Source organism: Symsagittifera roscoffensis, chromosome 1 (assembly GCF_963678635.1).
Source record: "Symsagittifera roscoffensis chromosome 1, txSymRosc1.1, whole genome shotgun sequence".
Taxonomy (NCBI): domain Eukaryota; kingdom Metazoa; phylum Xenacoelomorpha; order Acoela; family Convolutidae; genus Symsagittifera; species Symsagittifera roscoffensis.
This window is the reverse complement of record NC_087062.1, coordinates 63,875,137-63,886,777: the sequence shown is the minus strand read 5'-3', so window position 1 is coordinate 63,886,777 and position 11,641 is coordinate 63,875,137.

Below are 11,641 nucleotides of genomic sequence, written 5' to 3'. Positions count from 1 at the left end.
AAATTTTAGCACCTTTTAGAACAGTAAATTAAATCAGAAAAACAGAAAAAATATCTGACTTGTTTTCTGAAAAATTCCACTATGAAATCTAAAAAATGAATTTCACTTTCGAAACAAAGAAACCGATCACGTTTTTCGCTCCATTCCTCTTTCGTATTTGGAGATCGAATTTTGCCTGCCTTTTACCAAATGAACTTAAATTCGTCTCATAAAGTGCACATATATCTCAGGGCTTCGTAAATGCCTTAAAATCCACGAGCTATATAAGAGTCTACGTTCATCGACTCTTAATAAGAACTGAAACTTTATTCTCAAACTAAAAATCAAGCTCTATATATTTTTAAAAAGGGCTAAATTTGATTGGCATTTTTTCTTTTTAAAAATTAACCAAAATCATTAGAAATTAATGGCGTTAGGAAAAACTTTTATTGCTCTAAAAATCTTTAAATTCCACTTTCGAAACTCAAAAGTGATCACGTTTTATCGCGCCATTTCCTCTTTCGTAATTGGAGTGCGTATTATGCCTGCTTATAGCAAATGCATTTGGATTGAACTCAACAAATGCACTTATACCTAAGGGCATTCATAAATGCATTAGTATGCATGAATGTACTTCTGTAGTTATTAGAGCATTTTATGGACTTTTCCTGCTAAAAAACAAAAAAACCTTCATTGTTACACTGAAATCAAGCTCTATGTTTGCACTTTTGCAAAAGGAGGGCAAAACTTAGCTGAGCCAAGCATACGACATTCAAATAACGCCCTTCATTCATTAGCACTGTTGAAGATGTTTACCCTAGCGTCTAAATTATTTCTTTTCTGGTAGCAAAGCCTCGAGGCCCAGAAAAAAAATTACCAAAAAAGATCATTTGGATATGAATTCAATTGACCGATTTCAATTGAAGCAGCTTAGCTAATTGATTACAAAAAAAAACAAATCAATAGAAAATTTCCTTTTAAAAACGTTTAAGGAAACTAGTTCATGAATTTTTTTCGTTTATCAACTAACTCTTGATAAACGCAGTTTTCAAAATTTGGCATCTCTGATTTTCGCCTCAATTTTATACACAAAAGCGAAGCAGAGCTGATGTAAAAAAAATCATTGCGCTGCAATATAGTGAGTGAAAAAAAATAGACAGAACTCAAAAAACATTTCTGAAAAATTATATTGAAAATTACTTGAAAAAATAACTTGACACAAGTTGAAAAATTACAGCTACAGAAACTTCATCTTTTGTCAGATGAAGTTCATAAACGGCCCTTAAAAATGAAAATCATTTACCGAGCGGCAACAAAAGCGATAAACTTTGGGTCGAAACGTGTTGAGCCGAAAACAAAAATATTGTCATAAAAAATTTCATTAAATTTAAGTTTTTACGACTCATCCAAATTGAAACACATAATCCGAAACGGATAAATTTTGCCCTCGAAACTAGGCAAAAAAATTGATTTAGTCGATATTACATAAACTGTTTAAATATTTAAAAGAAAAAACTCAAAATCAGACGTGGTAAATTTACAAATTAGTGAAGATTCAGTTATGGTTAAAACTGTTTAAATCGGAACAAAACCCATAATTGAGAAAGTAAACCAATAAAAAAACCTTCCATATAAATAAATAGCGTTAAGAAAAAAAGAGAAAAATTAAACCGACAGATACTAGGACGAACACCAGGAGGAACCAGATCAATAGCAATTTCATTTGAATTTCAAGAAATTGAGCAAGTCAGATGAAAGATCCTCTAGAAGTGAACATCCTCTAGAATTGATCCTCTAGAAGTGAAGATCCTGTAGAATAAAACCTTTACGGGAAAAAGTATTGTATCCGATGTCAATACCCTTGCTTATCGCAAGGGTAACCATTATTTTGGGGAATTAAGCGGCAGAAAATCGAACAAAGATAGCGAAGGGGCGATTGATTATTTTTCAAAAATTCATAGAAAAAATACAGCACACCACGCTTGCGTTAAAAGGTAGTTTTACTCAATCGAAGAATATAAAAACTGATTGTAATTCAGTAACCCAAAGTTAAGCTCTATATTTGCGCTATATATTCCCTTCCACTAGGTATGTCCACTTAAAAAAAATTTTATAGAAAAATGACTCGATCCCCTGGCCATAGGATGCCGAGGCAAGCGCATTACCTCAACACCAAAGGGGAAGGAGACTGGAAGTTATAAAGGTTCATCAAGAAAGCAAGTCCAATTTCTTGCAAACTTGTAAGAAAAGTTATTCAAGGAGAAAAAAGTCTTGTTTCCGATTACAAGACATTTGCTCTCGCAAGTGTAAAAAGAGACAATAATTTTTAAAATAATTATTGCCGAGGAAGCGCTAAATGAATCTTCCAAAACTGGTTATCCTTTTTGTAGTAAAATTAAGTTTTCTGAGCCTATTTGTCCAATTTTCATATAACGAACGTAACTCGATCGCGTTCCTCACTCAAAATTGAACTGAATCACTGGGACAACTTTTTGAGATTTTTCGAGAGTCGATCGAATCACGATTGAAAGGGCTTTAATGGTATAGCAGTTGACCCATTCCTTTCGATTATTATTTGGGGTACCTGACTTTGCGTGGAAAACAAAGAAACAAAGCTAAAACACCCGAACACAAAATTCCTTCCCGTTTTCAAGGGTCGGAACAAAAATCGAGAAAAGATTTTTTTTACTGCTGGTTAGAGTAAAACAATTTCAGGCATGAATTAAAAACTAAGACGACAGGTTTTCGGTAAAGGCAAAGAAACGCTGAGAAACAATATTGATATATGTAAACAGATGAGTACTCTATTACAAAGGCTAAGAAATGAGTGCTCAGATTGTCAGAGGTTTCGAGGAGAGGGACCGCGTAATAAGGGATTCTTCAACGACTTACAAGTGTGATATAAGAATGTTTTAGTCATATCTGCCTCGTATGGGTAAATCATCGATTGCTCAGACGTTAAATCTGCGTTTTTTTACGAGGCAAGAAGATTGCGATCAGTTGATCTTACTGTTTTATTTTTATTGAGAATCAACGCTGACAATTTTTTACACGCAGAAAACGAGTTCAGGCTATAACTTTCTGATCAATTGGAGAAAATTTCCCCAAAGCAGAGTTTTTCAGTGCACCGGTTTTCAGATCAGTCATAAGCTGAATAAAAGTCTTCTTGATAAAACAAATAAGTTTGTGCAACAGAAATTAATTCTGATCACAGTTGTACCTCAAAGAGCAAAACAGCTCAACTTCATGCTCTATGAAGAAGCGAGACCAATTTTGAGACAAGCAGCTGGAAAAACTGCTTGGGTAGGGCGAGGGATCCGATCTAATTTAGTTTTTCCCCAGATTGAGTAGGCAGCGAAGGTCTATAACGGTTCTGTGAAAGACCTACAGTATACAGCTAAAATATCGCGGAAAGCCAAAGGAAGGAAATGCTGTTTCATGTTCAGAGAAATTATTGATTTTATCATTTGGACTACTGATGTATCCACTGATTAGTTGAGTTATTGATAGCATGCGATTGTTAGTTGAGGTATTTTAAATCTTGGAACAAAAAAACGGCCTGAGTCATGGCTCCTTCCCACGCTCAGAAAATTCGTAACATAGATCAAATCGCGTGAGGACTCTAACTTCAGGGAACAATATACGCTAGATGGTATCAATGGAGTAAAAAAAATCGATTGTAAATAAACCAGACGAGGAATAAACCAACCAAAAAAGCGCAGAGCATATAACCCAGCCGAAACACTACATCATATGAATGAAATTTGCATGACTTTTGTAAATGTTACATAATTGGTACAAACTTTTATACACAGAGGCGAAGCTGTGCTTCTCAAACACAAGCGAGAAAATGGCATAAATTAGCTGTAAAAGCGAAATAAAACAGGAAACATAAGACTTGAAAATAAAAGTTTTGCTATGGCGGACTCTAACCTACGACCAGGAGATTCAGAGATGCAGTTCCTCGCATCTGGTTTAAGGGCCCCTGAAAATATACCAGCGCTAGCCAACAAAAAAGCAGCTACATATGCTAATAAATTGCCAATGCTTTGCAGCTTAAGTGGCATCAAATACAAACAAATTTTGCATGAAACCGTGCAGTTCAAAAAAATGTGAGATATATTAAATTGAAAAATTTCTGAAACGGAGTTTATATTATTTCACTGTTGTTTGAAACGAATAGCTTTTTTTGGTTCAAATGATTAAATTAACATGAATCAATGAACGAATGTCGAAGTACATGCTATCAAAAAGTCGTATAAGTGCCACAAAAAAGGGCGCCAATATTTACGACATAAGTTGGGAAGAAAGAACAGTCTTACTATTACACTACGCTTGTTCGTGTAATATCAATTACGTAATTTCGGCTGGTTTATATGGTAGCTAGTTTAAACTTCGGCTTGTTATATACAAACAGAAAATCAATCAAGATCAAGTGCTCAAATAGGTGCTCAAAAACTAGTCAAAGATGTTACCAGGAAAAAACGAAGTCTAGTTACCGATTATAAAACACTTATCGCAAGTTCAAATATAGAATGGAAGTAAAGCAGTTAATTCGTTTCTATTATTACAATAGTTCGATTCTACTCAAAATAACACCAGATGTCTGGTGCATATCAGTCAGTCCGTTACAATTCAGTAAACATTATTTTGTTAGTATCCACAAACATTCAGTTTTGAGACGTTATAGCTCAACCCCCTCAATTTCCTCTTCTTTGTATTTGATTTGCAAGTACTGGGGACTGACAACATCATCAACCTTGTTCAAGAACTTCTTTATTTTGCATCGCCATTGTGTCATTCTGGGTTCGATTATGAGCCATGGCCTCGGACTTCGTTCAAAAGTGTATATTCCCATCAGTTCATAACTAGTCATCGCTAATCCGATCAGAATCATCACTGTCCAAATAATATTAAGACTGTTGTCCTCTTTCAAGTGGCGCAAGTCATCCATACTCCATTGAAATTTGAGGTTGTAAATCTTCCTCTTATCCTCCAATGAGATGGCTTTCCAATCTCCCGTCTGGAGTTTCAGAAGGGCTTGTTGTTCCGCATTTGGGTTCTCGATAAATGGAACGAGGGGAATAGGGATGTCTGACCTATCCTCGTAAAGGTAATCTGGACTTGCTTTAGGCAATGGCTTGTTTGTGACAGGAAGTCCTGTCTTTGTACTGATGGTCCCCTCGGGTACCGCTGCAACCTCTCCCATTCGCCTTCCTGCAGACAGAGCGATGCTCCTCAAAGTCAACGACTTCAATCCATGAGCACGTAGAATTTGACTAACTGAGCTGCGGAGCATTTCAAAACCGAACCCTGAAAATTATCTTGGACATTAAGAAATATGGCATATTAAAAGCGGTATAGCTGTACATTCATTGGTGCCGAGTCGAGAGGGTCTCAGCAAGTCAAGAGTGAACCCAATTTCAATTAAACGTTCTCACAATAAAACCCAGTTTCCTCTATTAAAATTACGAAACAAAAAGATAACTCTATTAACTTATCTGCTAATCCCTATATAAAACCAAGACAACAGATCTAGCTAGCATAAATCAAGTCGGACAAACAATTTTAAATTGATCATATTTGAGTTTCAATTAACAAGTTTATAAAATTATTGATTTTCAGCGTATATTTAACTCTGATTTGATAAATATCAATTGAAATTTCCTGCAATGATTTTACTAGCCTTGACCATTATTTCCTACCTCACTCCCATTTTCCTTCAAAGGTAAAAAAAATCCCTTTATCCTCGACTTTCAAATGCACAATTTTCAAACCGATTGACTGACTTTCATAGAACACTTAAGTTTCATAGGACAAAAATCCTCGTCCTCAAATTTCAAATCCACAAATTTGAAACCGATTGACTTTCATAGGACACTTCATGAATGGTGTGTGCTACAAGCAGAAAGCTTGAATTTCAAGCAGGTCTTATACCGCACAAAAAACCTAAAATAGCCAAAATGCAGCTAGAAAACTGCAAGCTAACTCTCGGAAACTAAATGAGGCTGATCTTTTTAAAGACTTTTCAGCTTAAGAGTGACAAAGTATAAAGCCTTAAAAATCTTTGAATTTCAAACTCTTTTTATAGTTAATGCCAAACTGTTGGCAATATCAGTGACCTTGAGCAACTTAGTCGCTCAAAAACTTTTAGGTTAACTAGCAAGCACTTCTCCAATTATCAATCCAATCGCCAAAAATTAACAGCTCTGATCACACTATTCGTAACCAAGCAATGAAATATCAAAGAATTTCAAGTTAAGCCATGTCGTAAATCGGTTTCAAAAATATTTACTTTCAAAAGTTTTTCTGAGCAAGCAATTCAAGCTATCAAACTTTGAAATATTTCAAGTTATTTCATTTAGCAAATCGAATGGCATTTGGAGTAAGATTTTATCAACTATTTAGCAATAAAAAACTATGCAAATCGGATGAAGCAAATTAACTGATTACAAGGGAGCTTGTCTCCGGTTAGTTCTGATGAACTACTGAAACCTGGTCAGAGAACAAGTGATATCCAGCTCTCTTGAGTGCTGATTTGAAAGCCCTGCGTAGGATAACAGGAGTCACTTATGAAGACAGTTGCCAACAAACCAGTGATTTAAATGAAAGCTCTTCTTGACATTAACAAGCTAAAAGTGCGGTCACGGTTACGATGGTTTGGCCATGTTCACCTAAGCGAAAATAATCATGCGCTAAAATCAACAGACCATGTTTCATTCCCAGGGAAAAGACCAGCAGGAAGACTTTAAAAACGCTTGATCGATTGTGTTAAATGGGACCGGACCTATATACTTTAAGCCTCAAACCCACAGAGTGCCTTGATCGAGGGGCGCGAAGCAACGTGTTATCTTCTATTAAGTAGCTTGAATGCTATTCAGAATGCCCTCATCTGAATTCTGGAATTTGTCAAGCTATCCAGATATACCATTACCTACACAGTTTCCGTATGTCTAACCCCACCACAACGAGAAAAAGGACAAAAACACATTAGTAGCAGCATTAGTTAGGGCATCTTAAGGTTTAAAAATTTTACAAGTTTTTACAAGATGACCACAAATAATAATGAAAAAATCAAACACATCATTCATATAAATTGATCAATTTTTATATAACAACTGAAAAGCAATGAATTGTTCAAATTCCCAACGCAGAATTCCAATAGGGTTTTAGGCGGTTTAGGCGAAGAACTCGTTGCTCTTGTTTCATCGTCTGTGAGTTTGCATTGTTTTTTAAAAAATTTTCAGGTTTCATTGGCACGTCATGGCATGTAGATGGGAAATCTTTACATCAAACTAGGTTCTACAGTGCTATTTGAACTGGATGAATTGTTTCATTGTGAAAATGAACGTGCAATAAGCCGAAAATAGTAAGGACGTTATCGGAAGACCTGAATGAAACGTGTGGGTCGAGCGATTTATCGGACTTAAATTTAAAAATTCGAAATGAACAGTTTTGACAATTTATTTTTTCCGACAACTGGAAACCTGCGAGTAGACAGAAAACAATAGCACTCGTGATGACAAGACAAAAAATGGCAAGAAATTAAATTGAAACTTTAATGCTGAGACAAAATTGGACAAGATAGCTTAACAATTTATCAACAACTTTTTCCAAGGCAGCGAGTCTTACCCTATCGAACGGTATCTAAACAATTGGGATCTTAAAAAACGAATATAACTAAGGAAAAGTACGAAAACTGTAAAAGTATTCAAGGAAACCAAATTGGCTGATTTTTCAAAGATAAAATATTTTCGAAGAAGAGAACGTTATTTCAAGCATTTATTTATCAAACTATCTGAATTCAAATTTGTTTGCATCATATAATCATAAACGAAGGTGAAAAACAAGTGACATCAATCTGTAGCACAGATTAGAATTTCTTCAAGCTTCAGGTTCATACAACTTTGGTAAGAATATAAATTACGTAATCAATAATTTATCAAGCTTAAATTTTTGAATTCGTTTGTTTTGTTGGTCTTTGTTCTAATTTTCGCTTCGGATTTTTTTTTCAATTGTGACATATTCGTTTGATTTTTTTCAGCAGTGTTGAACAAGGATTAGAGTTTCAGTGATAAATCATGCCATCTGAATTTTTCCGTACAGATCGACTTAGGAACTTTCCCTTTAAATATTAAAAAAAAAAACTTCTAGCATGAAGTTGTCTGTGTGATCTGTAACATCTGACTTAAGCTCAGCAGATCTACCAACAAAAGTTAAACAGATCTTACCACAATCTTTCACGTGATTTAGTTCTGAAGATGTGTCTTTTCTTTCTCATATGTCTTTTTTTTCATCACACAAAAACCTAAACCCTTATCAAACAGCACAGCCGAAAAATAATTGTCTTTCACAATTTTTCTGGGTTTTTCAACTATTTGTCCGAGGGTCTGTTTCATATTCCTAGTTTATTCGTTTGCAGCTGCCTTTATCTCAAAAGACTTAGCCAGATCTTCTATTTGACTTCAGATCGGACAAACAACTATCACTAGATGACTTTCCATAAATATTCTTGTTTAACAAAGTAGAAAAAACTCATAAGTGACAAAGAAAGTTTGACACAGAAAAAAACCTACATGTGACATTATATGACAAATAATAAAACACACTAAGCTAACCAATTTCGAATTTGAAGCTCGTTTCTATATTTGAATGACTTAAATAACAAAAAAAAAACTGAAATAAACATTAACTGGTCAAACTTTTAGTTCTAGAAATAAATTTTATGCGCTTGTACCGATACAAATTAAGTTATCCGCGGCTGGCATCAGAAACATCCTAAGGTGAGACAGCACTAATTGCAACTCAGAAAAACAATATTGAAAAGTGGCTACAATTTCAACATAACTAAACACTTCGCTCATTGAATCCGCTTAAGCATATCGATACCGTATCTCATTATGTTTTAACTAAATATATCCACCATTGGGCTTTTGTCAACAGAAATTATATCGTTTCAGCGACAACGCATTCAGTTTGCTGGTAGATAGTAGAATGGAACCGAATGCAGTGGGCTCCGATTATCATCGGATCGAATCTTCGTTTCCAATTTTGCACATCTTTTCATTTAATCAGAACTGACTTCTTTTTAAAATGTTTTGCTTCTAATAAAACGTCATATAATCACGCATTGCGGTTTTCAATTGCTCATTTTAATTACAAAACTCGATTTCTGTCATTAAATTAATTTTTCGTACTTAATTGTTTTGTTTCGAAAGATTTGACAGACAATTAATATCCAAATTGAATCATCTCTTTCGTTGATCTCTACCACTTGATTATTGAAACATTCTCTCACAAGCAACAAATATTGGTTACTCTCTTTTCTTCAATGCGGCTGTTTTGCTTTCTTCTATTCTACCATCATCTCTTCATTTCGCAATTCCCTGTTCTTAATCTCTGCTTCAACATTGATACTATTGACGATCATCATAATTGTAGTGCCAGTCAACAAATTTTGATCTCTCTATAGACACAAACTCATTTTTTGTTCGATGTTTATGTGGGTCAGAAATGGCGAAAAGTAGAGGATTTTGTCGCAAAAACACTGGCCTTCTAAAATTGCACGGACCCCTTAATTTTAGTCACCGATTCAACTTCATGCGCACTGCTACCTGCTCTTTTGGCCTCAAAAGCGTTTTTACGCGCTGAACTTTGTACCGGTCATTAAATCATAAGATCCTTGTGAACCAAACTTTTTCCGCATGTACCGGAAAAACAATCACCTGCACGCAAAGCTCGGATTAACCTTCTCAGGATAAATTAAAGGTTGGAAGCCATGACAACCTTGCTTTCCAACGATGGTCGCAATAATCGGTTTTGCGCTGGTACAACTTCGTCTTCGCATCTTTTCTATTTATAGAATTTAGCAAGCCCATTGAAAAACAAACATTTTGATTTTACTATCATGGAAAACTCAAAAGTGCATTCATTTGATTTCAATTCAAGTGGCTTGAAATGGCTTGAACCGGTTTGCATACATTTTGAATTTTTGAACGAACTAGTGAAGCAATGAAAACTTGAACATATGAAGCTGTTTGTATTGCTTGCAATGGCTTACAAAGAGCTAAGTTATTTATAGCAAATTATCGACCAAAAATTGCAATTTTTGAAGGTGTTTTGATGCCCCCAAATCCTTTCAAAATCCCTTTGAAAATAGGTTTGCAATCAATGAAAATGTTTTCCAAAAAAGATTGAACTATTTGCCGTTGTTTTAATAGCTTTAATTAATTCGCAAAGCCTGACAAAAAACTTCAAGCAAGCTTTGGACCATATATTAGAAAAAAATGTTTGATAACTCCTGATGCTCCTCTAGAAAAGGGCTCCATCCAGTTACAGCCCTACTTATATTATTGAACTGTGATAGAATGGTTCCTTATTAGGCAAGTATTCCCGTGGTGTCATGCGTATCACTAATTCTGAGCTTTCCAAAGACATCGCTCGGTCATTTTCTTAACTTTTTGCACCACAACTTTTTGCATCCATTGCTCTAATTGACTTGTTAGTTCAATTGACATCAAAGAAATTGTGACATTCGACCAGAATGTACGAAAATGCGAGTTTATACGACCAGAATGTACGAAAAATTGTGACATTTGACCAGAATGTACGAAAAATTTGTGACATTCGACCAGAATGTACGAAAATGTACGAATTCGAATTTTAATAGTGACATCGGAGTGGGAAGATTAACGGTTTCAACAAATTAGAGGTCTTAATCGTTCATTTTGACGAACACGGAAGGTATAACTTGGAGTTTGATGTTAATTTTTAAGAAAATCGTTCAAAAAGAAAGCCACGTTTCGACGTCAAAATTTCGCACCAGCTGAAACGGCAAAAAAACAACAACAGTGTTCTCAACGAGAACAACGTTAAAATTAGACAGAAGACTTACAGGAGAAATACGAACGACAAGAAGATTGTTGTGACCCACAACCATTCCGAGTTGTAACGGTTGTGTCGCTACAATCGTTACAATGAGAATCACGAAAAAAAGGAATTGTGTTGGGACAGCGTGTCCCGCCTTCCTGAAAGTAGTAAGAATTTTATTTCCCCGGTTTCCAGAATCCGGAGGGGTCTCGAGAGGAGAACCAAAACTGTATCTTATAAACTTTTAGCTTCCTGGAGATGTCCTGAATTGAATTAATAACATCTAGATTCGTTTTCAGATCATGAGAAGCTAGGAGTTGAGGGAAAGGGTTGATCCATCTTCGATGGAGATGATGATTTTTATCTACTTAACACAAACAATAGTAATATAATAAATAAGTAGTAGCCCTGTTTTAAAAAGTGACCTCTTAGTCTGCGGATACTGAGACCCATCCATGAGCTCATTGTTTTTGCTTATAATTATGTAAATTAGAGCGTTTTGATCGAAGCCGGAAACAGTAACGTTTTTTTTGTCGACCCGAGGTTAGAAAGGCCACCGAAAAAACTGGCTTTGGCAGAGACGGTGAAAAGCATGTAGAGCTTAGTTTAGACGCTAGCCAGTCCTTTTAGAACCTGGCTTTATTTTTCGTCGATATGTATTTCCGGGCGAATGTTACATAGATGTTTTTATGGCGCTCCTGGGTGTTATTCTTTTTAACATCATGACCGGCAGAACCGTTCACCAGCAGTCCGCGCCGAGCGGATGCTCACATCAAGGCCCTATTCACCGGGT